The sequence below is a fragment of the Bombus vancouverensis genome, chromosome 18 (assembly GCF_051014615.1).
Source record: "Bombus vancouverensis nearcticus chromosome 18, iyBomVanc1_principal, whole genome shotgun sequence".
Taxonomy (NCBI): Eukaryota; Metazoa; Arthropoda; class Insecta; order Hymenoptera; family Apidae; genus Bombus; species Bombus vancouverensis.
Window position 1 is genome coordinate 1,494,975 of NC_134928.1, and position 26,721 is coordinate 1,521,695.

General features: G+C 36.9%; 2 non-coding genes and 1 pseudogene across 2 annotated transcripts; all 3 read left to right on the forward strand.

The window, feature by feature from the left end:
- Window positions 1-2,981: 2,981 nt before the first annotated feature.
- Window positions 2,982-3,088, forward strand: LOC117160420 (U6atac minor spliceosomal RNA). Its single transcript, XR_004464777.1, has one exon. It is a non-coding gene; the product is annotated as a U6atac minor spliceosomal RNA (small nuclear RNA).
- A 5,054-nt stretch (window positions 3,089-8,142) lies between these two features.
- LOC117160423 (U6atac minor spliceosomal RNA) lies at window positions 8,143-8,226 on the forward strand (annotated as a pseudogene).
- Window positions 8,227-14,236: 6,010 nt separating this feature from the next.
- Window positions 14,237-14,343, forward strand: LOC117160416 (U6atac minor spliceosomal RNA). Its single transcript, XR_004464773.1, has one exon. It is a non-coding gene; the product is annotated as a U6atac minor spliceosomal RNA (small nuclear RNA).
- The last annotated feature ends 12,378 nt before the right edge of the window (window positions 14,344-26,721 follow it).

The following is a 26,721-nucleotide window of genomic DNA, read 5'->3' on the forward strand; positions in this document are numbered from 1 at the left end:
CGAATCTGTAAGTACTCAGGCAAGCCCTGATGCATTTTCCTTCGAATATGCGAATTTTTTCCATCAGGGAAGCTGATATGTTGTACCAGATTAGGCAGCTATAGGTTATGATCCGTCTGATTAGTGCTTGGTAGCACAGGATTTTTACTTTGCTGTTGAGACGCTTGGTGTAGAATAATCTTTTTGTTTTCTAGAATGCTTTGCTGACTTTGGAGAGTTGAATTTCGAGGTGCTGCTTGCAGTTTAATTTGTCGTCTATATTTACGCCTAGATATTTTACGTAATTTTTGTGTGGTATGAGCTCCCCTTCGTTTGCTTTTTCTCTTAATTGGAATTTTTTTAGAGTGTTCTCTTTCTATTGGGCCTTTTTCACTTGACTTGGGTCTAAACAGTATGGTTTCGCATTTGGATGCATTAATTTTTAGTTTCCATGTGTAGTAGTAATCGTTAATTTTGTCAAAAAGTTCTTGAAGTTCTGTTCTTATTGTTTAGGTGTAAAAGTGTTGTTCGTGATAATTGTTGCGCTGGCTGTAGATGTCGCTGATGGGGTAACTGCTGTTTTTCTTCTAATTGCGTTGAATTGATTTTCTGGGATTACGTTATTTATTGCGCAGAAGGAGGCTAGGGGGTTGTTTATGACTATTTCCAATACTTTGCTTATGTTGGGGAGGAGGCTTATAAGTCGTAGGTTTGCAGGTGATGAACCGTCTTTATTTTTTTGTAATGGCTATTAATTTGGCCTTTTTCCATTTTCCGGGGAAATACGTGTTATTTAGCGCAGTGTTGAAGAGTTCCGTGTAGTACCATTTTATTTTGTTAGGTAAGCGTTTGAGCAAAATGTTTGGCATGCCATCGAAGCCGTAGGATTTTTTCTTGTTTAGTTTGGAGAATATTATATTTAGTTGGCTGTAATTTGTAAAGTAGTTTATTTCTGGTTCTGGTTGTTTGGGGTTGTCCGAGGTGTTTTCGTTTGAGAATGTGCAAACTGTTTTATTTTGCGCTATGCCTTGTTCTATTTTATTTTTGAGTTTGTTTGTTTCGGCGATGATAATGCTGTTCAGTCGTTCTCGACCCATGTGGCCGTTTTGTGTGTGTGTTTTGGAAAAGTGGGTGCCGATAACGTTTAGTTTTTCCGTTGTTTTTTAACGAGCGTAGCTGGCTATCCGACCAAAAGCTAAATACGTAATCCTAGGCCAACAATTTAGATTCAGGAAGAATCAGAATACAGTAAAGTAAATACACAGAATGACCAGCGACGTAATTAGATCAACGGAAGGTGGAAAATACTGCACCGCGTTGCTTCTCAATGTGGAAAAAGCCTCCGCTAAAGATTGAATGATTTGACGTATATAATATAGAACGCTAAGCGAGAGATAACAAAATGCAATTAATCTCAAACAAGTTTTCGCACATTGTCTTCATTTTTAAGGAGAAAGAATCTTCTGAGATTAAATTGTTAAATCAGGAAATCCAACAAACAACTTCGGTTAAATACCTTGTACTGTATTTGGATCATAAGTTGGACTGGAAAACATTAAACACATAATGATAATGAGAAAGTCGTTGCACTATCTTACAGCAAGAACATTGAGCATGAGCAACAAATTACTAGTTTATAAAACCATAACAATAACTGTAGCAGCTAACTATAGAAACAAAGAAGAAATCATCCTGCCAACGGCTAGTCTCACGTATAGTTGAGGGTTGGATGATAAAATAAAATAGCTGAGTCGTAACACAACTATCAATTTTGCTTTTATTAAACTTTATTATGAATTCAGCAATCACAATGGAATATACACTGAATTAACACACATAAATCATTCCAATAACTTTATGCAAAACCTAGTTACACTTATACGTTAAGTATGCGATCGTTCTAAGGGTAGAAACTCGGTAAAAGGTGTTGCCTATTCTAAAGATGGAGACTGAGTCGTTTAGTGACGATGTTGTGGTGGAAGAAAGCTAGGGGTGGGTGTGTCTGAGGTCACGAGATGATCTGATTCGTTAAGGACAATTTTGGTTAGGAAAGCGAGAACGATAGACATTGCTTTTGATTGGAAAATCAACGTCGTTCCGGTGCCGTTGGAAAAGCAGAGGAACAAATAAAGTTCTTCTGTTTCACAAAAGAAGGATACATACATATGTATTTTCTTGTCCTTCTAACCCATTGCCGTTGCGGTCATTTGTTGCAAATTCGATCGTTTGCATCGGACGTAAATTTTGAGGTTAAAATCTTCTGTTACAAATTATTAATTAGACCTATTTATAACTTATGCTAATCCCATATGTTATAAAATCTCTGCCAGTGCGATGGAAAACGCAAGGCTAGGCATCTTGAAAATAAGTGCATTAGAAGAAGCAGCAATTATTTTAGAACGGCCATCTCTTACTACAAGAAGTATAATAGCAGCAAAAATATATTATTAAGAGCTTCATAATAGATTTAATAATAATGACTTAATTGAGGGAATTATTTACCTTTACTCCTTGTATTTAGAGAGGGCTATGAAAAATGTACATCTCCTTCAAGAGGCTAATTAGAATACTTCCTATGATGTACATTACCACATTAAGAATCAAATACTTTCCAATGAGCTAGAAGCTCGGCGGGACAGCTGGCTACGGTCGTTAAGGCCGAGAGATGAATGTGACGCGTCGCGAGTTCGAATCCTCGGTATGTAAGACTCCGACATTAAAGGGACGGAAAACCAAAATTTCTGCTTACAACAGGCAAGCGGCCAGCCCCTCCCTTGCTTGTGGTGTGGGCGTACTTTCTGGGAGTGCGCTTGGTAAAGGTGTTTGGTGTTAAGCACCCGGGGGCCCGAGGGCCACACTCGCACACTAGTCTACCGTCGTCCCGCCCGTGGAGGTGTTTTAGCCGGTAAGAATCCGGCACTACCATCTACCCGTCTGCACAAGGGTGGTAAGAGGTGTCTATGAAGATTTCCTCCACGTAAAAAAAAAAAAAAAAATTTTTTTTGTAGTACGGAAGGAGACATGTTTAACACTACCGTAGACAAGGATGGATCACATATATAAATGGTAAGGCACGGTCGCCTTTCGGCGGGACTTATCAGATCTTTTTGGAGGGACCGCGAAGGCTTCCGCCATCCCTCCGGATAACACAGATTATCTGTTAACCTTTTCTTGTGGCAAATGATCTTTACAGCTACATCCTTTCGAGCATTGCATTTCGAACAATATATTAGACGCGAATCTAGATGTTTGATCCATTGACATCGTGTAATCAAAAACGAAATAAGAAAGATAAAAAAATTTGATATACAACACAGTATTACCGAGTGAATTTACACTATTAATTACCAAATTCCAGACTTGAACAACATAATCATAGGCAAAACTTGGATACATACCGGTGATTAGAAGGTGGCGCCTACTGACATTCTGGATCAACTTCAGTAAACATATTTCTTTGAATGATGAAATTAAAGATGTTATACGAGTAGCAATAATATCGTAAACTGTTTATATTTTAATTAGACATAATGTTACTTATAAGCTTGTAAAAAGTTTCTATTTGTAAATTGGTTAGTTAATTATTTTGTTTTATTTTATTTATATGATCATATATTACTTTATATTCTTTTATTTTATTTGATGTTTCTTTATCTCCTTTATTTATTTTATTTCATCAGTATAATTTTCTTTAATCTGTTCTATCTTTTCTAATAATCTGTGTGTTCTGTAATTTTAAAGCCATTGGTTTGGATTCATTATATCTAATGTTTTATTGATCTGCGGCATTTCAGTCAATATCACACCATAATGTTATTATTATTATTATATTATATTACTATATGGTTATTATTATATTAAAACTGTTTTGAGAATAAACGCTAAAAAAGGTACACATTACACAGTTGTTCATCGAAATGACATTTGTTCATCGAAAAAAAAAGAAAAGTAAAGTAAGTTAAATAAAAAGGGGCACTCCATGCGTTAGGTGAGATTATTCTCAATCAAAAATGAATTTTTGATCAATATCCAAATGTGTTATGATGTATATCAATTGTATAAATAGCAAAAAAGGATTAATATATCCTTTCAAACTTTGCACGCTGCACTAAAATACAGAACACATTTACTCGCAATATATTTTAATACAGTTTCATTCGCTTGAAAAGAAACAAAAGATTTTGATTGCAATATACTTGCGTCTGCAGTTTGCTATTGCCATCTTGCCCTCGGTGTACGGCCTGATCTCTGATGTGGATTAATGTTACACGCTCGTCGGCCCTGACACAACGATTCCCTTTTCAGCAGCTTTTTCGTTTCTATTATAGTACCGGGGAGAGATTACCGACATATAGACAATGTCGACGACAAAGGGCAAATGCCGACAAGCCGAAAAGGTGGGAAACTTCAATAGGCCTAACGGCCATCAATATATTTCGGCACCGCAGCCGTTGATGTTCGGTTAGCCACCGGAGTATCAAGAGTCAAGAGTCGTTCTTCGACAGTTGTCACATCACACTACTGCATTAAGTTCACGTTAAATAATCATTCTTCATATTATTGTAGTATCATGGACGAGAGGCCTGGGGTTGTTGTGCGGATTGCAAACAAGCGATTGCCGTGCATGTGCGTAGTGGGGCTAAGACAAACGGCAAGGGGCTGCTAGGGGACGATAAACGAATTAACAGCAGTATGAGTTGAGAAGTCAGAGAGTGCGAATTATGTTGTCGAAATAGCGTTGTTAGCGTTGTTAAGAGAGAGTTGAATTTGCGTTGACGAACTTTGTTAATTAATTATCTAGTTGTTTTAATTATTATACGTTTGTTACAATTAGTTCATACTTAATAACCATTGTTTTCTCTTTAATTGACATCTGTTTAATTCATTTATCATTAATAAACTAATCATAATTATTTACAATACTACGTTATGATAAATAAATAATCATCGATTTTCTATTTAATCAATTGTAATAAATCCATCTATCAATAAATTATTACATAGGATGTATACCATTGGAAATCCCAATTTCTAACATTTCTGAATAAAGAAATTCTATAATATTCGGTTGCCAACCCAATACATTCATCCACACGTTTGCTCTCTCTATTCCGAGATAAAACCTCAACAATATGAAAAGCCAAATTAACGAAGGTAATACAGGGAACAGAGAATATTAACCAGAAGCAGAAGAGTTTCAAGAAAACATAAAACGCGGACCCAAACGAGGATGGCTGAATAAAGTCACACGAGAAAAGCATGACAGGTTGCTAATGGCAAGAGAAATGCGCTTAAGAGAAGAAGACGTTTCGAAAGATTAGAAAAGCGAAATGAATAAACGAATGTTATTACTACCAAACAACTATGTGGCAGCGATAGAATCAGAGATCGTGTCTCAACACGATGAGACAGAGCACGATATGGAGATTAGTGCAGCACGAAAAAGAGATAGAAACGATAGAAAGCAAATAGATGTACAGTCAGAAACATTCGCAGGAAGGAAATATAAAGTACAAAGCACGATTACTCGCAGTAGGAAATAACTAGAAATCGGAATAAGTTACGGGGAATCATTCGCTCCTGTCAACGATTGGACACAGCAAGGGCTATGCTGGCTCTAACAGCGATTAATCGAATGAAAATCAAGCAATCCAACGTCAAATCGTCATACTTATACAGAAATACAAAGGACATAGCATATATGGAACAACCACTAGGATTTATAACCGACGGTAACAAAGTATGCGAGCTAGAAAAACGCACATATGGATTGCCTTAATCTGGATACCGTTGGATATTATATAACACACTTTGAAGGAGAATCGTGTGCATATAAATTAAGGGACAGAAGCAACCGATCGTTGAAATATACGTAGCTGACTTTTTATAGCAACAAATGATAAGATAGTTGAAGAACTCGCATCAAAATTGAGATAGCACTTTGAGTTAACCGAATCGGAAAAAAATAATTCCTTAAATATAAAAGTTATAAAAAAGAAGGATGTGATGTAATTATCGGAAACATCATACAAAGAACAAATTTTAAGGAAACACCGCCTAGAAAGTTGCGATCCAGTAAAATAGCCAGTAAGAAAATTTAAATGCATTTAAAACAAGATTTAGATGCATATAAGGTTCGCCGAAGCCGGTATCACGTAAAGTGAAAAAAGAAATGGAAGATGAAAATAAAAAAAGAGAGAATTTATTTGCTAACATCTTGTTTACACTAATGACAGTTTACTTCCGAACTCCAGCCGTGACTTTCAAAGACTGGAGCTCTTACAACTCGGCCGCATCCCTACACAAGTGGTTATCTTACGAAGTAGTGAGGACCCCCGGGTGTTGGGTCTGGGCCCCGACCCCCTGCTGCCGCGTGCACTCCCATGCCGTCTGGTGGGTGTCCGTCATTAGCTCGTCGGTTTAGAAGTGTACCGGTCCTGACACCGGATAAGACCGAATACCAACAGTTACTGAGACCACTGATCTACTGCATTGGCAACTAAATGATTGCTGATTTTGTCAATACCACCTAATGACAAAATCTGCAATGACTTAATTGCCAACCCAATGTATAGCTATCGGAACGAGACCTGATATTTCTTCACGGTAAGTAAACTGTCACAATATAATCGGAACTCAAAAGCAATACATTTGACCGCTGTAAAAAAGGAATGTAGATACCTGAATCAGTAGACCCAAGTTGGATGGAACAAATATTTAATTTGTAGAAAGAAAGAGTGAAAAAGAGGTTAGAGAAGATCAAGTCGTGCTTTATTCGCATCACAATTGAATATGTCTGCAGAACAGCAATGAATATTTTAGTAATAGCATTTTGCAATTAATTTAAAGATGTCTAATACAAAAATTGAAATGTACCATAACGAAATAGTAAAATAATTAAGAAATATGATAAATACAGATATGTATGTATGAGTAACATTTTGTATGTAAATTAATTTTTAAGAAATGGACAAGTGCTATATTTTAATCTTTCAGTTCCGACAAAGAAGATAATTCTTTTAACAAATTTTGTAGAAATTCAAATCAGAAAATAAAATAAGAAAGTATACAACTTTTTATTAACTTTCGAAATCAGTTTAAAAACAATTACAAATAACATACGAGTTGTACGAATGAAAATAGTTACATCAGAATCATATCCACTCTAAAACCTCATTTATTTAGTATCAATTCAAATTTTTCTGATAGAAAGGAGATGTCACGTGAAAGTATTTAATGCAAAGAGTTTAATTAAAAATCTTCATGCTATTGACCATTCATTTGCGTACACGTTCGAACGTCCCTGGTGATAGGCTCTTCTTATTATTTTATTTACATCGTTCTTAACAATATGAGTAAAACTAACGTAGAAAAAATTAGTTATTGGTATACTACTTGTAGCAGACTGCAGAACTAAAAACAAGGTAGAAAATAGTGTGAAATTAAAAATTTTGGCGCGTTTATAAAAATGTGTTTTTTAAAAAGAAAAAATAGACTTTAAGGTGCTATAATAAACTATTTGACGAACTTTCAGGGCACCCAGGATCCTCTCCTTGCCTCTCAACACTACTCGTACTACAAGAAATATAATAGCAGCAAAAATATATTGAGGGCTTTATAATAGATTTAATAATAATACTTTTAATTAAGGGAATTATTTACCTTTGCCCCTTGTATTTTGAGAGGGCTATGAAAAAAGTACATTTCCTTCATGAGGCTAATTAGAATACTTCTTATGATGTACATTACCACATTAGGAATCAAATACTTTCCAATGAGCTAGAAGCTCGGCGGGACAGCTGGCTACGGTCGTTAAGGCCGAGAGATGAAGGTGCTGACGCGTCGCGAGTTCGAATCCTCGGTATGTAAGGATGCGAAATAAAAAGGGACGGAAAACCAAAATTTCTGTTTACAACAGGCAAGCGGCCAGCCCCTCCCTTGCTTGTGGTGTGGGCGTACTTTCTGGGAGTGCGCTTGGTAAAGGTGTTTGGTGTTAAGCACCCGGGGGCCCGAGGGCCACACTCGCGCACTAGTCTACCGTCGTCCCGCCCGTGGAGGTGTTTTAGCCGGTAAGAATCCGGCACTACCATCTACCCGTCTGCACAAGGGTGGTAAGAGGTGTCTATGAAGATTTCCTCCACGTAAAAAAAAAAGAAAATTTTTTTGTAGTATGAAAGGAGAGACGTTTAACATTCCCATAGACAAGGGTGGAACACATATAAATGGTATCACTGGCGAATAATCTTTATCAATAATCGACATGAAAGTAGGTGTTACGCCACGATGCTTACCACAGGCTGTATTTTCTAACCGTCGCTCGCGGTCCTACGGTGTCGCAGGCAGACCGTCTTATCTGCCCGCCGGATCATATACAATGTATCGACGGGAGCATAGTTGTCGCCAAGCAGCGAGCCCTAGAAACGTCGATTTTTGTCCGTAACGTTTTCGACACAAGAAGAACCATACGTGATCATAGGCGCGAGCGGTGGCGTGAAGCGAGCATAATGGGGGGTCGTCTTCCAAACAAGACAAAGAAATGATCGAAAGGCAATCAGTCCCTTCTGACGAGCCAAGCGTTAGACATCGAGAGCTCTGACGAGCAAAATCAAAATCATATAGTTTAACGAATTCATTGAGAGATATCGTAAGGTCGAGTCAACTTTGTGTAATTTATTCATCATATTATTGTCAAATATATTATTTTATGTTCACCTGTCAATACAGTGTTACTTCATTGAACCACCTCTGTTATCTTAATCGAAACAGGGGAACGACTATTTTGCGGCGTCGAATAACAGAATCGTAGCGAGAATTTACGCCTCTCGCTGACGCGTTTTCCTAGCGGTCGCGTCTCTCCGCGAAAGGTCGTAACAGTATAAAAAAGAACATAGTCGGACTACATGCCGTTGAATAGGGATGGGGGGGGCAGAATTATAAAAAAACCAGGAAAAGCTAGAAGAAGAGAAGGAGAAAAGGGAATGAACAGGCGAAAGTGTGGAAAAATACCTGGAGGAATGTAAAGACTGGACCTGCAGTCCAAGGGAAGAACAGTAGAGGAAACGTGGACTGAAATCAAAAAGAAGATAAACGAAGCAATGCCAAAGAAGAAAGTGAAGATGAGGAAATGGGGTATGGGAGAGAAAGCGTGGTACAACAAGGAGTGGAAAGAAAGGAAAAGAGTGATGAGAAGGGAGATGACAAAGTTTATGAAAGGAAAATGCAGCAGAGAAGCGCTCATAGAGGGAAAAAAGAAAAGGAAAGAGAAGAAGCAAAAGAAAGCAACGGGGGAAAACGGGTTAGAAAATGAGGTACGAAAGTATGCACCGAAGGAAGTGGGGAGGCGTTATGGGAGTTAAGGGGGGGCTAAGGTTAATTCGTACAAAAAAGGCATGTTTCTGTGAATTTTTTGTGACGACACAGTTAGAATCTCTTTATTAAAACCAATAATACACTAAAGTATGACATTCGAAGTATATTGTATAAAATTTTCATGGACGTGTCTCGGAAAAAAGTAGAATTGCGGTGCCTCTCGTAACTTGGTGCTGTATCATCTGAAATCAAAAAATTAAAGTTCATTCGTTAGGAAGCAGTTTTCTCCAGGTAACGCTGGGAGGATTTTTCGAAATTTCAATTTTTCACTTTTTTGGAACACTTTGAAGGGAAAAATGCGATTTTTTGCGAAAAGATCGGATAATTTGTTATTGTAAAATAAAAATAATTAACAAATTGGAAAAAACTCTCCAGCGTTACCTCGTAAATTATGTACAGAAATAGTGTTCAAAGGGGCACCGGGATCTGGGGGGTAAGATTAGGTATTATATAGAGAGCGAAACATCTGCCAGGTATCAATAGCACGTTCGGGTCGGGTAGGTATTAAAATCCGACATGTATGAAAATACTCGTAACTTTGTCAATTTTGCTCCAATCGACTTGAAATTTTGATACAATATTCTTAAGATATTATGCATTCAATTAAAAAAATACAAAAAAATTTTAATACCTTACCCCCCCCCCTTAAGGAGAATATGGAAATAGGGAGGGGATACCAGAAGATTGGAAAAAAGGAGTAATACGTCGGATATGTAAGAAGGGGGACAAGAGAGTAGCGAAGAGCTACAGAGGAGTAACGCTAATGGATACAGCATACAAGATCTATGCAGAGATACTGGACGAACGACTGAAGGCAGAGATTGAAAACAAACTGGAAGATTCGGATTCAGAAAAGGAAGAGGAGTGACCGATGCGGTTTTTGTGATAAACCACGTCATATACAAGCAGCTAGGTAAAGAAAGAGGGAAATTATATGCCTGCTTTGCGGACTTAAGAGCGGCGTTCAACAGACTAAACAGAGAGAAACTGGAGGAGAAAATGAGGAAAATGGGGATTAGCGAACAACTAAACCGAAGGATTAAAGCGATATACGAAAAAACAAGGAGTGTAGTGAGAGTCAAGAACCGCGACACAAGGGAATTTTGGACTGCGAGGGGAGTCAAACAAGACTGGAAGAAGAACTAAGGCAAGGACAAGCTGGGGGCATAGTGGTAGGAAAAAGAAAGGTATGGTCACTAACATATGCAGACGATATTGTGTCGATGGCAGATAGAGAAGAGGAGCTAAAAGATATGCTAAAGAGATTCAAACAATTTTTAAAGAAAGCCGAATTAGAACCGAGCACGGAAAAGACCAAGATAGTAGTTTTCGAAAAAAGAAGGATAAAAGGAGACAAAGAAAATGGAAATGGGGAGAGCAAGAATTAGAAGAAGTGGACGAGATAAGATACCTAGTGTACATGCTAGAGAAAAACCGCAGTGATGAGAAACACATGCAAGACAGGAAAAAGAGAGCAACAATAGCAACGAAGAAAACATGGAGCCTGGGAGAAAGAATATCCGAACAGGACTACGAGAGGAGAATGAAGATGTTTGGAGCAGAGGTATGGGGCTGGGATATGGAAGAAAGACTGAATAGAATACAAAGAAGATATATAAAACGGATATTAGGTATGACAGCAACAAATTATATATCGATAGAAGAATGCAAACTAATAGAAATCAAAGAAAAAGCATTAAAAAGAGCAGCAAGGTATGAAGATAAAGCCCTAGAATGAAAAAGGAACTAAAAAAGAGTAAAGGAGTGTATAAAGGAAAGAGAGAGAAATTGGGGAAATGGCCAAGAAGGGAAAGGAGCAAGAAAGAGAAAGGAGGGACTAGAAGAGGTAAGATATGGAGGGACGCAGATAGAAGCAAGAGATGAGCAAACAAGGATGACAGTAGACCAAATTATAGAAGAAAGAAGTAAGAGTGAAGCAGAAGAGAGGGGGGAAACCAAATATAATATACATTACAGAAATATCGCCAAAGAAGAATTACCAAAGTACTTAGAAGGGTGGATGAAGTGGAAGTATAGAAGGCAAGATTCACATGTGGGAACGAGACCAAAGCAGGGGAATACTGGAAAGAAGAGGGAGAAAAAAGATACAGACTATGTAGAAGGAAAGAAGACCTGAGACATGTAATAGAAGAATGTGAAATAACGGGAGGATCAAAGGACATAGGAAAAACACTAAACGAGACTGGAAAAGGTTTAACAGAACTGAAAGCAATAATAGAGAATGAAAGGGCAAACGACAGGAAGGAAGCACAGCAAGGAGGCTAAAGACCAAAGCTGCAATATTTATTAGTCATTAGTTATTAATTTGTAGTTTCTAATATTTAGTTCGTAGAGATAGAAAAATTAAGAGAGTGCAATATAATAGAATGGATAAGAGGGGAGGTGGACATATATGTCGGAGATGAAAGAACACCGGAGCCTTTGGAATTTTGGATAATCCCGCAACATTGTAACCTAGAGCCTACTATAGCTGTAATTGAACAATTGTAGTTATTCAATCCGATTGTAATTGTTCGAGAGTTGTGATAATGAGCTTAGGCTCAAGGCGACAGTCAGTCGCCGAACGTAGCCGCGGTCACGGGATGAACGCTTTGTCTAACAAAGGCATGGAATAATTCTATAGCTCTCCTTAAAAAGGAAATAGTTGTAACACTCGACAGTAAACATTCCAACGGTCTCTGTCCCGTAGCTCGCCACACACAGACCCTATTCTTCGAGTAAGATGATTGCTAGATGTCGATGCGTCTCCGCAGTACATGTTCAGCTAGCTCGAGGGCCCGTTATAAATCTTAAGATTTAGTTAACTAAAGTCCTTCAAACAGACAAACAGTCTTTGTCCCAACAACATGGAGATTGACCAATTAGCAGCAACGCCAATTTCCCTTACTTTCTGAACGAAGGCTTTTCTCGACGAATCCCAAGATCGACTTCAGTGCCGCTAAGAACAAACGAAGATTTTGAAGCAGGTATGGAATATTTGAATAGCAACATAATAAATGCGATCCGTTCTACTACACCTGATGAAAAGTCCGCAAGCAAACAGGACTATCCAGATTCCATAAAAAGGAATATTACAGAAAGACATAAGCTAGAAGAATATCGCAAAGCAATCGAGAAGCAAGAGGAAACGTAGGTTAAACGAAGCAACGAGAAAAGTGGCAACAATCCCTCAGAAATTCAAAAACAACTGTTTCCAGAAGTATCTAAGGAACTTGTCTCTTACAATAGACTGTAACTATTCTTTTTTGTAGATATTCAAGAAATTCACTTGTTCATCGTAAATTATTTCTGCGATCCATTTGTCGCAAGGAGGACACGTTACCCTACACAGATAAAGCAAACTTAGTTGTGCATTAGCCGAAGTATTTAAGTCACTTTCTTCTATTGAAATCGGCAGGTACACAGAAAAATACAAGGAAAAAACGACAACACATCCAAACCAATTGACCGCCGAAACAAACAAAACTCTCATAGATAGAAGACAAAAAGAAAACATCCCATTGACCTCACTAAAGAAATAAAATAAACAAACTGAAAGATGGTATCCCGCTGGGCGTAGCCATCCAAATGTTATTTAGCAATTAAGCAAGAAAAATTTACCAAATGTCTAGCTGGACAAATTGTAAAGTACAAATTAAATAATAATAATAAAAAAACACTTTCTTCTACCAACGAAGCAGAAATATTTGTATATTTATAAATTATATTTGTGATAATACATGAAATTTTTGTAAATCACCTTTCTAGATATTTTTTCCTGTAAAACCATTCACAAACTCAGAGGCCAAAGAAATGATCTATTAGCATTTTAACCCCCAAAAAGCACCGGGATACGAATTGATAAGTAAATAAAACGATTAAGGGAGTGTTCGGAATTAGAATGTTCTAAAACAGCCACTTTTTGTGATTTTTTTAGAAGGGAAAGAAAGAAACGAATCTGTTGAATTTTGAGGTATGATTTTATATATATTTAACGAATACAAACAAATTTTTTTTTAAGTAAAAAGAAAAATTATAACAGATTTCTAAGCCCATTTAATGAGCTGCACTTTTCAATCGGCGGGACAGATCCACCTCGTGATTCTTGACCGTAATTCTAATAATCTAAATCTAGATCGTGAAGTTAAAATCTTCTGTTACAAATTATTAATTAGACCTATTTATAACTTATGCTAATCCCATACATTATAAAATCTCTACCAGTGTGATGGAAAAGGCAAGGCTAGGCATCTTGAAAATAAGTGCATTAGAAGAGGCAGGAATTCTTTTAGAACGGCCATCTCCTACTACAAGAATTATAATAGCAGCAAAAATATATTGTTAAGAGCTTCATAATGGATTTAATAATAATAATTTAGTTGAGGGAATTATTTACCTTTACCTCTTATATTTTGAGAGGGCTATGAAAAATATACATCTCCTTCAAGAGGTTAATTAGAACACTTCCTGATATACATTGCCAGATTAAGAATCAAATACTTTCCAATCAGCTAAAAAGTCGACGGGGCAGCCAGCTACGCTCGTTAAAGCCCAGAATTGAATACGACGCGTTGCGAGTTCGAAACCTCGGTATAAGGACATCTCAAAAAAGGGGACGGAAAAACCAAAATTTTTCTTAAAAGTAATATACTGCAGGCAAGCGGCCAGCCCCTCCCTTGCGTGTGTTCTCGGTATACTTTCTAGGAATATTTGGTTAAAGGTGCTTGGTGTTCAGCACACAGGGGTCCGACGATCAACTCGCGCTGGTACCAATGTCCCGTTCGTGGAGGTTTTAGCCGGTAAAAATCCGGCACTACCTTCTGCCCGTCCCCACGGGTGGTAAGGTGTCTATGAAGATTTCCTCCACGTTAAAAAAAAAAAAATTTTTTTGTAATACGGAAGGAGACACGTTTAACACTCCCATAGACAAGGATGGAACACATATATAAATGGTAAGGCACTGTCGCCTTTCGGCGGGACTTATCAGATCTTTTTGGAGGGACCGCGAACGGCTTCCGCTATCCTTCCGGATAACACAGGTTATCTGTTAACCTTTTCTTGTGGCAAATGATCTTTACAGCTACATCCTTTCGAGCATTGCATTTCGAACAATATATTAGACGCGAATCTAGATGTTTGATCCATTGACATCGTGTAATCAAAAACGAAATAAGAAAGATAAAAAAATTTGATATACAACACAGTATTACTGAGTAAATTTACACTATTAATTACCAAATTCCAACCCTGAATAGTATAATCATAGGCGAAACTTGGATACATACCGGTGGTTAGAAAGTGGGGCCTACTGACATTCTGGATCAACTTCAGTAAACATATTTCTTTTAATGATGAAATTAAAGATGTTATACGAGTAGCGATAATGCCGTAAACTGTTTATAATGTAATTAGACATAACGTTCCTTATAAGCTTGTAAGAAGTTTCTATTTGTAAATTGATTCGTTAATTATTTTGTTTTACTTTATTTATATGATCATATATTACTTTATATCCTTTTATTTCATTTTATGTTTCTTTATCTCCTTTATTTATTTTATTTCATCAGCATAATTTTCTTTAATCTGTTCTATCTTTTCTAATAATCTGTGAGTACTGTAATTATAAAGCCATTGGTTTGGATTCATTATAACTAATATTTTATTGATCTGCGGCATTTCAGTCAATATTACACCACTATGTTATTATTAGTATTATATTATAATATTATGTAGTTATTATTATATTAAAACTGTTTTGAGAATAAACCCTAAAAAAGGTATACATTATACAGTTGTTCATCGAAATCGTTACAAAGTTACGTAGTATCTAAACACCCGACGCAACGCTTAAAACTCGTTTGTCGGAAAATAGCAGCATTGCTGTCAATGATATTAGCATAGTCGTCTGTGCTATGTGTATCAACACAAGCGTCGGACGCGTGTATCAACTGTTGTTGCTATGAGAGTGGTGCAGACAGGCGATCGATGTTGTCCATACAATTCGGATTTAAGACTCAGACTGCGGATTTCATACGCAGCCGCGTAAGGCGCGGCTGTACGGCTATGGAAATTCCATCTTTAGACGATTGTCAAACATGTACTTACATACGTTTAAGGCGGATTCAATATTTGAAAATTTTTGAAAATCAGTTGGAAGTAAAATTTTCAGAATTAAAAGACAGACGTGTGTTTATAACTTCCAACATCAGAAAGTTTTTTATTGCGAACGAAATGTCATTTAGATATGTTAAATCTTACACATTAAACCTTCAAAGGAGCAACTCGATTACAAAAATAGTTTCTGAATTCCATTTTCATGAAAATGAGCAATACCAGCTATCCATAACCAGCTATCGACGAGACAAGCCAACTTTTTTTTTTCCAGAAATTCCATGTAAGCCACGGATAGGATAGAAATAAGAGGAATCGTGTACTATTGGATTGGCATTTAAGTGATTGCAGATTTTGCTATTAAGTGGTAATGACAAGATCCGCAATCATTTAGTTGCCAACCTAATGTATTATAGTTTGAATGTATATGTTGATATTAAAACTATTCGATTCTTTGATCCATACTATGGAATCCAACATCCAAAATAGTAGAGAAGACAATTGACAAAAGATGAATGGATGAAATAATAGCTAAATCCCCTTTTTTTTGGTACGTGGAGAAATCCTCATGGACGCTTTGTTGGTGCTGCAGCAGCATAGCAGTGTCGGATACTTACCGACAAAAACTCCACGATGGCCTGCCTACGCGTGTGACAGGAATACCACGGGACCTTTTGCGAATTACCGCCGGTGCACTCTCCTAAAAGTGTCCTAACTGATTAATTTCACGCTAGGGGGCGCCATTGCTGCTTGCGCCCCGCCCCCTGCTAGAAGGGTTGAGCGGGGCGCAGCAGTCCAGGTCCTCTTCCTCGGCCGCATTAAAAAAATTTTTGTTTTTCTTTTCTTTTGTTTTTTTTATGTTTTTCTTTCTTTTTGTCCTTCCGCTTCAGTTGGTAGTGATTGCCTGTGTTTTTTATTTTTTCTTTTTTTTTTGTGGAGGAAATTCTCATAGACAACCTCTTATCTCTCCATCTTACCGGCAGGGGGCACAGGGCGGCGGCAGAGGGTAGTGTGTCGGCCGGACTCTTACCGGCTAAGATCTCCACAGTCGAAATGGTAGGAACATGGTCGGAAGTGTGAGTGTTCGTCGGCTCTGGGGTGCTTACCAAGCAACTCTACCAAGCACTCTCAGTAAGTACACCAACAACCCACGCAAGAGGAGCTGACCGCTTGTCTGTTGTATATTACTTGTAAGGGAAATTTTGGTTTTTCCGTTCCTGTTTTCAAGTTCTCTTTGCCAAGGATTCGGACTCGCGACGCGTCGTCTTCAGTTGTGGGCCTTAACGAGCGCAGCTGGCTGCCCCTCCGAGCTTCTAGATGATTGGAAAGTATTTGATTCTTAATGTGGCAATGTATATCAGGAAGTATTCTAATTAGCCTCTTGAAGGAGATGTACATTTTTCATAGCCCTCTCTAAATACAAGGGGTAAAGGAAAATAATTCATTCAATTAAATCATTATTATTAAATCTATTATGAAGCTCTTAATAATATATTTTTGCTGCTATTATAATTCTTGTAGTAAGAGATGGCCGTTCTAAAATAATTGCTGCTTCTTCTAATGCACTTATTTTCAAGATGCCTAGCCTTGCGTTTTCCATCGCACTGGCAGAGATTTTATAACATATGGGATTAGCATAAGTTATAAATAGGTCTAATTAATAATTTGTAACAGAAGATTTTAACCTCAAGATGTAGGTCCGATGCAAATGATCGAATTTGTTTACTTCGTTGGAAATTTGATTGAGGTGCATTCTATACGATTGTACAGTTTTAATGATTTTTGGTATCGTTTCAATTTTTGTTAGGATTTCTTCTAGACTTTCATTTGAGAGTAAAGCTATAGTTTTGAGATTTGTTTTCTAAGTTATATTGGTTTTTAATTTATTGTTTTCATCAAAAAGTTTATCTATATTTCTATTTATTAATTCTAAATCATCGTCATCCAGAGTTCCAAATAGATTGCTAGAAATGGATCCAACGAAATTCAATAACTCTCTTCGGTAACGAGTGGGTGTCATAAGTTTAATATGCATTACTAAATTGTCTAAATTTCTTTCGCGAGCGCGTGTAATCATTTCATTGAAAGACTGGCATTCACTTGTACAATGCTCTGTTAACATTAGTCTAAATCTTTTAATTTCGCTTAGTTTTGCATATATATCCTTAATGTCTAAACATATAATTACGTTTACAGATTCGCTATATATGTATGCATGAGCTAATTTTTCTTGATATATAGATGTTAGGGAAGTGATACATTTACACTGTACATGAGAGTGTGTGTGTAAGGGTTAGAGGGCGTCAAGGTCTTAGTGGAGACAAAAGACTGTTGCCAGATGTTAGAAGATTACTGAAAATTCTCAACGCGAGAATTGATTGTAATTTCAACAAATAAATAAAAAAAAAAAAAAAAAAAGATGTTAGAAGAATCTAGGATAGTCGGTTGACGACCAGCGTGCGTGCAAGACGTTCTTCAGAGAGTAATATAGATGTATAACTGTTGTGGGGGAAATATAGTCAATAATTTGTATTCCCAAATCCTCGAATTTCCTTAACAATAGAACGTTTAGCTTAGCTATCTATGAAGAAGGTGAAGACCGTCCTGGAAAGTAAGGTTTAATACGATTACCATGTATTTTCCTAATCGAATCATTTACCATTATTTCGTAATAAAGGGTTTTTACTTTTTCAATGGTGTATGGCCCTAGCCATTCGGTATCTAACTTGTGTTCTTTATGATCGTTATGAACTAATACTAAATCTCCTTCTCTAAAAATGGATTGAAGTTTAATAATTTTTTTTTTTTTATCTCTTTCATATCTTTGTTAACTCTTCATTAGAGTTTCTCTGTCTTTAAGTAGTTTGGCAGCTCATTCTCGATTCCTGAAGCTAACATCATCAGCGTATGTTCTTTGGGGATTCTGGGATATGGCAGAGGGGAGATTGGCCTCATGTCCAAATGTGAGTTCGAAAGGGGTATATCCAATGGCATCATGAACCATTATGTTATATGCTAGACACACAAAATTTAGGTTTTGATCCCATTCTGTTTCATTGTCGTTTTGTATAGCTTTTAACATGTCGGATATTACAGCACGTGTTCGATCTAAGCTTCCGTTGGATTACGGCTGGAATGAGGTGGTTTTTATATGTTTGATTCTAAATGCTTCTTCGTATCGTTGCATTAGTTCGCTAATGAAATTTTGTCCTCTGTCAGTTAATATATGTTTGGGTGCGGAGAATATATAAATGTAGTGATTCAGTAAAGCGTTCCAGATTGATTGGGTCTGTTGTTGTTTTTAAGAGTACAAGTAATAAATATTTGGTTAGTTCATCGTGTATAAAGAGAATGTATTGGTTTCCTATCTTGGTCTTTTTCAACGGACCTATCAAATCCATAGCGATTTGGTCGTTAGGTTCTAATGGGATGTCAGTTATTTGTGATTCTTCCTTTCCTCTTATCCGAACAGTCTTTGATTCCTATTCTAATTTTTATTCTGTCCATTAGGTGTGGGATATTATATTTGTCATTGATTTTGTCGTACGTCTTTTGCATTCCGGGATGTCCTATCAAGTCATGATTTTCTTTTAGTACTTGTTCTATCTCTTCTTCACTTAAACTCTGTATTGGTTCGTAAGCAAATTCTATGTCGTCGCTTTGGTCATTGAAAAATAAAAGAAGTCTTCTTATGTGTGCTTTTTCTTGTGCGTTTAAGTTATTGTCTCCTATTCCGATCTTTCTACTTGTTTGAAGTATGTTTGATATTTTCTGTAACCATGTGGTTTCGTCATATGGGCTTAGATTGTTTTTGTTAATTGGAAAAAGTAGTCTTTGCTAGATGTTAGTTTTAATAATTTTGGTATTTCTTCTGATTTTTCCCAGTGTTTGAATTGTTTTAATAAAACGTCAGTTTGTGTTATCGCGTGTATTCTGGATAGGGCGTCAGCGGCTGTGTTTTCCTTTCCATTTACGTAATCCATGTCATATTCGTACTCCTCTAATTTTAGTCTTCATCGAATCAATCGGCTAGAGGGATCCTTGCAGTTGTGTAGCCATTTAAGAGCTTGATGGTCTGTTTGAATTTTGAATTTGCGGCCTAGTAAATATTGTCTAAGTCTTTTAACTGCCCAAACGATAGCTAATAATTCCTTTTCTGTCGTAGTATAATTTCGTTCAGGGGGGTTTAATGTTCTTGAAACGAAGCAACAAGGGTGTCCGTCTTGTGAAAGAATGGCTCCTAAACCTTCGTTACTGGCATCCGTTGTTAACGTAAATGTTTTCGTATAGTCGGGATATTTTAATACTAGGGCTTGGCATAGTTTTTCTTTTAATGTTGTTGAGATATATATAATTTTCTGTGCTGGACTGGGTTGAATGCGTAGTAGAGATACTTGTATGCGGGTATCAGTGTGTTGAGGTATGTGTGTGCGCGGCGTCTCGAAAACAGATGAAGGTAAACTATTCAGTCGGTTAACAGTCGGGTATAGAAGAAAGTGAATATCTTCGGAATCGTTTATCAAATAAATATATAACTATTCTAATATTAATTGCAAGTGTAAATTTAGTGTTCCTGTAACATTATTTCGGCTATCAAGATCCACAATTCTCAACATGGTAGCAAAAATCGTGGTTGCCGAGATTCAAGGTTATGGAACCACGTGAAACCGGAAGTGAATATATAAAAGTCGATTTTTAAAAAATTGGAAATAAGTTCTGAAGAAATAAAGAGGCTATTAGCAGAACAAATAAAAGGAACCTGGATAATAAAGAAAACTATTTTTGAAAAAGAAGAAAAAAAGGATGAAAATAAAAAACGAATCAAGATGCCAAGGGGCGATGAAATTAAACTTCAAATATTCGATGGACGTGATTACAAAATGTGGAAGAAAAGAGTATTAATGTATTTAAAGCGTAAAAAATATCTAGAACCGGCTTCATGAGAGAAAATGGACACGGATGCGCAAGATAACTGGGATGAAAAGAATCAATGGGCGATGAACTACATCTATGGTAGTATAACGAATGAACAATTAGAATTTGTTGGTGATCGAGACACTGCTTTAAAAATAATTAAAAAATTTGATGAGATGTATATTAAGGAAGCAACAGCATTGCAAATTTGTATAAGAAGTGGACTAGACATGATGAGGCTGAAAGACTTTGAAGAATCAAATTCATTTTTCACGGAATTTGAAAAAAAGATAAATGAATTAAAGAGAGCTGGTGCAAACGTAAGTGAACGTGAAAAACTCGACTACATGCTGAAAACACTACCAGAATCATTGAGCTATATTGGTGACTTGAACGACTCATTGAAAGAAAGTGATCGAACTTGTGAATTTTTAAAAAATATTTACATTTGAACTTTTTATAATGCCATCGGTCGATACGAATAGACGAACGTGCTCTCTAGGACGATCATTATAACGAATCATTATAACGACTCATACTGTAGAATAGCAAGCGTAGAGTTGAACGGAAGAATGGACGAGCAACGATTACAACCGGCATACACTATCTCTGTACTTGTATTTAAAGTGATTTTAATATACACTGACTATTACAATTTTATCACTCGTCTCTTGAATAAACCAACCAACACGTAGAATAAACCACCTCGGCTCGTAATTTTTGGAATAAGATACGAGATGTTCCACATAATCCATATATTCCTTGTCTTTGTTTTCAAACTGAACAGTATCTAGAAGTTATTTACAAATTCGGATATATTCCATCTGAAACATTTATTTTCTGAGATTCCTTAGATTTATAGATTAGCATAAGAAATATTTACCGATTATATAAAATATAAATATTTACCACTGTACGACAAATGTTTGTTATATACTTATAACAATTATTGTGCCGATTTAAAATATTTATAACCAAGGTTATATATATGTCGGGTTAACATTAGAATTTAAGGCGCGTAACGATTCTTCGTTTGAATTAGCCATCGTTTTACGAAGCAGAGATTATATTTACACGAATATACAAGACTTTTACAAAGTACAATAAATATTGAGTTTAACGAATGAGTTTAACGAATAATAAGATTAATGAAGGCTATTAACAATGTTCTTGGGTTCAAACGAATCCACGGTCAACGGGATAACTCTTTACTATGCGTAGAATAATTTTAGCTATAAAATACGATTGTTGAGACGCTCGGTATAAACTGCTCGATGTGTCACTCTCCAAGGCGATCGCACGAATAGTAAATTGATTGCATTGCATTTGTTTGTTATATGCTCGTTGGAAGCATCGAGAAGGTTCCAATCGCCGTTGCTACGCAGTTTCTGCCTGGAGTTTGATTAGTAATACAACGTGTGTCCCATTATATCGACACCTCCGAGGTACAATCCCATGTGGCTAGGCCCGTTGTTGAGACCGTATGCCGCCACAACCGCATTTCTAGGGAGAACCATACAACCACTCCACACCTCCGTCAGGCAAAACGTTCTTCCCGTGACCGTGGCTACGTTCGGCGACCAGTTGTCGCCTCGAGCCCAAGCTCATTATCACAAATCTCGAACAAATACAATCGGATCGAATGACGACAATTGTTTAATTACGCCTATGATAGAATCTAGATTACGGTGTTAAGGGATTTTCCCGAGGTTCCAAAGGGAAGGCTCCGATGTCCTTTCATCTCCGACATGTATATATAAAGAATATATAAAGAATAAGTTGATTAAAGTCTTGAACACAAATACAAATTTAATGTTAATTATTCTCATTTTGTAACCTTTAACGCTCTGACTTTTAATTGTGAATATCGACCGACAATTCCAACTTATTCTCATTATACTTCGACTTGCAAGCTTTTAACACTTTACCGACCGATAGCCGAATATTCGCTTTTTAGTCTCCGACGCTTACCGACCGATAGCCTATTCATCGGCTTTTTGTCGTCGACGTTTACCGACCAATAGCTTATTAATCGACTATGTTACGCCAGGCGACTCTCTGCCTGGCCCAGGTCACACACCGTGGGCCAGACGGACACCGAAACCCGAGTAGCTTGTCTGCTAAAGTCCTTCAGACCCAACAAATGTCTTTTTCTAAATCAGTTTCTAAAGACTATTGTTTACTACTGCTTGACACGAGAAGGTTAGTTTTTCTCACGTACGATGCTTCCTACTAGCAACTTTCTATCGAGGGCGGTTAAAGCCCTTCCTAGTCCACCAACCTTCGTTTATCCAACGATTGTTGATCCATTGTTATCCAATGTGATTGATGTCACAAGTGCTAGGTCCGCTAATACATTAAATCCCATTATAAGAGCCCTGCTCTAACGTACATATCTATCTTAACTTCGTGCGATAAGTGATTATCTATTTATCTATGCTCAACAGTGTAATCTAAGTGTTGGAAATATATTATTTATAATTCTGTGAATCACAGTGTTATACAACCTCAATCACCCCTATTATCTCAACGGAAATCAGGGAATCGATCAATTCGTGGTGTCGATTGTTATAACCGTAACGGGAATTTAAGACTCCCGTTGACGTCTCTCCTCGCGACTGCGTCTCCCCGCGATTGGTCGAAATAACAGACTATTATTATAATTAAAAGCTATTACTTATAATTCTCAGTGAGAATTAATTATAAAATTCTTCCAAATAAAAAAGAAAGAAAAAAACTTCTTAAGTGTCAGATTTTAAAAAGAGTACCGTACCGCATCGCACATTGGTGGTGCTTGGGAGGCACACTTGGAGCGTTAAGTGTTAAGAGGAGATATAAATTTGTAAATTTATCAAATTCAGAAATATTATTCAGAAAAACTTCAATAACTTTGACATTTTTTAGGAAAAAACACGTTTTGCAACACACGTTCAATTCCTTATTAGGTGCCAAACGGAAATGAAAAAGTTATCAATGTACAACGGAAGCTACCCACATTAAAAAGGAGAGCATGCACGCGCTAGCCTCCGCGGTACATCTCACGAACGCACGGTAGTGGGGATGTCGCTGGGCAACGGAGGGAAGAATCCGTTCGATCAATCACTTTATCTGTATGCGATTAATATCGTTGTGTAATATCGGAATATATTAAAGGTGTAATTTTGTCCGATTAATTATAATTTATTAATAATGGATTGAAAATACAGATATTAGTTAGACAGAGAAACGATGTTTGATTAACAGGAAAACTAAATGCAACGCTCGTATTTACAACAAATAACTTGACAAGTATTTGGTAACTCTCTCTCTCTCTCTCTCTCACTCACTAGCAACTCTACACTCGACAACACTCGCAACTCAATTCTAACGACTCTATGCTTCGACGTCTCGATCAACTCTGACCCTCGCCAATGCACTCCTGCTCGGTCGTGCTCGCTCTTGCTCTCGTCCTCTCTCTCACACACACACGCACACACTTTTCGGCTCACATACTCTGGCCTCTCGATTGCCACTCCTTGAAATATGAAACCGTACTTCTGTTTTGACGCTGCTTATCTTTTCTCGCGTCACTGTTACTAGGCGCTCTTGGATGTAAACAAACCACAAAAAGACGGCGTACACGGTGTTTTCTAATTTCAGCCGATCTCCAATCAAAGCTATTCTACGATATTACAGTTGTATTCCAACAAAAATTCATGTATTGCAGAAAGATGACATAAATGATAATAGATTCTAATGTAAATTAAAAAACAGTGTTTGCAACATCGTCACTTAATTTGCGAAATTGATTACTGTGACTTCTGAACGGCTAATAGAACAGCCAACCTTTAATATGCATATCCACATATACCATGTGTAACTAATTTGACTTAAACCAATCTAATGAAAATAAGTATATGTAATTGTGCTCCTGTCCTAATAAATGTACTTCATAATTTTACAAAAAATATATTGCAAAAATAAATAAAAAGTTTGAGATACCAATCAATTCGATGAATATAATAGCATTAGTGTAAAAAATAAAGTTGTATAAATGTTTAGAGATTTATACAGATTCTGTATAAATAATATATAAGTAAATTACTCATTGTTTCTTTCCGCTTCTTTTTGCATTATGTTATGTAACATTGAAAAGTTTGCAGTAATAGTGACACAATTGTTACTAAATAATAGGCAACAGTTTTAAGAAATAACATCTTTTGAATAAGACCTCGGATCAACGAAAATGAATTACACAACTTTTTCAGGTTGAAATACTTTTTGTGGTAAAGACTATACCAAATTAGATACTCTTTCGCGATCCTTATCACGTACGATATCAACCGTAAGGTAATTTATATAATTTATATAATAATAATTTAACTTACATTAAATTTAATTCACATTAAATTATTATTATATAAATTATTATTATTTTATTATTATTATTGCTTAGTCCGTGCCTTTCGGCTTTGGACGAACTTTCGGTTTTACATCTCTTATATCTATTTCGCTTCTTATATGTCTACCTCCCCTCTTAACCGCTCTATTCTATTTCACTCCCTTAATTATTCTATCTCTACGAACTAAATACTAGAAACTACAAATTAATAACTAATGACTAATAACTATTGCAGCTTTGGTCTTTAGCCTCCTTGCTGTGCTTCCTTCCTGTCGTTTGCCCTTCTCTTCTCTATTATTGCTTTTAGTTCTGTTGAACCTTTTCCAGTCTCATTTAGTGTTTTTCCTATGTCCTTTGATCCTCCCGTTATTTCACATTCTTCTATTACATGTCACAGGTCTTCTTTCCTTCTACATAGTCTGTATCTTTTTTCTCCCTCTTCTTTCCAGTATTCCCCTGCTTTGGTCTCGTTCCCACATGTGAATCTTGCCTTCTATACTTCCACTTCATCCACCCTTCTAAGTACTTTGATAATTCTTCTTTGGCGATATTTCTGTAATGTATATTATATTTGGTTTCCCTTATCCTTTTCCCCCTCTCTTCTGCTTCTCTCTTTCTTCTTTCTTCTATAATTTGGTCTACTGTCATCCTTGCTTGCTCCTCTCTTGCTTCTATCTGCGTCCCTCCATTTCTCACCTCTTCTAGTCCCTTCTTTCTCTTTCTTGCTCCTTTCCCTTCTTGGCCATTTCCCCAATTTCTCTCTCTTTCCTTTATACACTCCTTTACTCCTTTTTAGTTCCTTTTTCATTCTAGGGCTTTATCTTCATACCTTGCTGTTCTTTTTAATGCTTTTTCTTTGATTTCTATTAGCTTGCATCTTTCTCCCAGGCTCCATGTTTTCTTCGTTGCTATTGTTGCTCTCTTTTTCCTGTCTTGCATGTGTTTCTCATCACTGCGGTTTTTCTCTAGCATGTACACTAGGTATCTTATCTCGTCCACTTCTTCTAATTCTTGCTCTCCCCATTTCCATTTTCTTTGTCTCCTTTTATCCTTCTTTTTTCGAAAACTACTATCTTGGTCTTTTCCGTGCTCGGTTCTAACTCGGCTTTCTTTAAAAATTGTTTGAATCTCTTTAGCATATCTTTTAGCTCCTCTTCTCTATCTGCCATCGACACAATATCGTCTGAATATGTTAGTGACCATACCTTTCTTTCTCCTACCACTATGCCCCCAGCTTGTCCTTGCCTTAGTTCTTCTTCTAGTCTTGTTTGACTCCCCTCGCAGTCCAAAATTCCCTTGTGTCGCGGTTCTTGACTCTCACTACATTCCTTGTTTCTTCGTATATCGCTTTAATCCTTCGGGTTAGTTCTTCGCTAATCCCCATTTTCCTCATTTTCTCCTCCAGTTTCTCTCTGTTTAGTCTGTTGAACGCCGCTCTTAAGTCCGCAAAACAGGCATGTAATTTCCCTCTTTCTTTACCTAGCTGCTTGTATATGACGTGGTTTATCACAAAAACCGCATCGGTCACTCCTCTTCCTTTTCTGAATCCGAATCTTCCAGTTTTCTTTCAATCTCTGCCTTCAGTCGTTCGTCCAGTATCTCTGCATAGATCTTGTATGCTGTATCCATTAGCGTTACTCCTCTGTAGCTCTTCGCTACTCTCTTGTCCCCCTTCTTACATATCCGACGTATTACTCCTTTTTTCCAATCTTCTGGTATCCCCTCCCTATTTCCATATTCTCCTTAAGGGGGGGGGTAAGGTATTAAAATTTTTTTGTATTTTTTTAATTGAATGCATAATATCTTAAGAATATTGTATCAAAATTTCAAGTCGATTGGAGCAAAATTGACAAAGTTACGAGTATTTTCATACATGTCGGATTTTAATACCTACCCGACCCGAACGTGCTATTGATACCTGGCAGATGTTTCGCTCTCTATATAATACCTAATCTTACCCCCCAGAT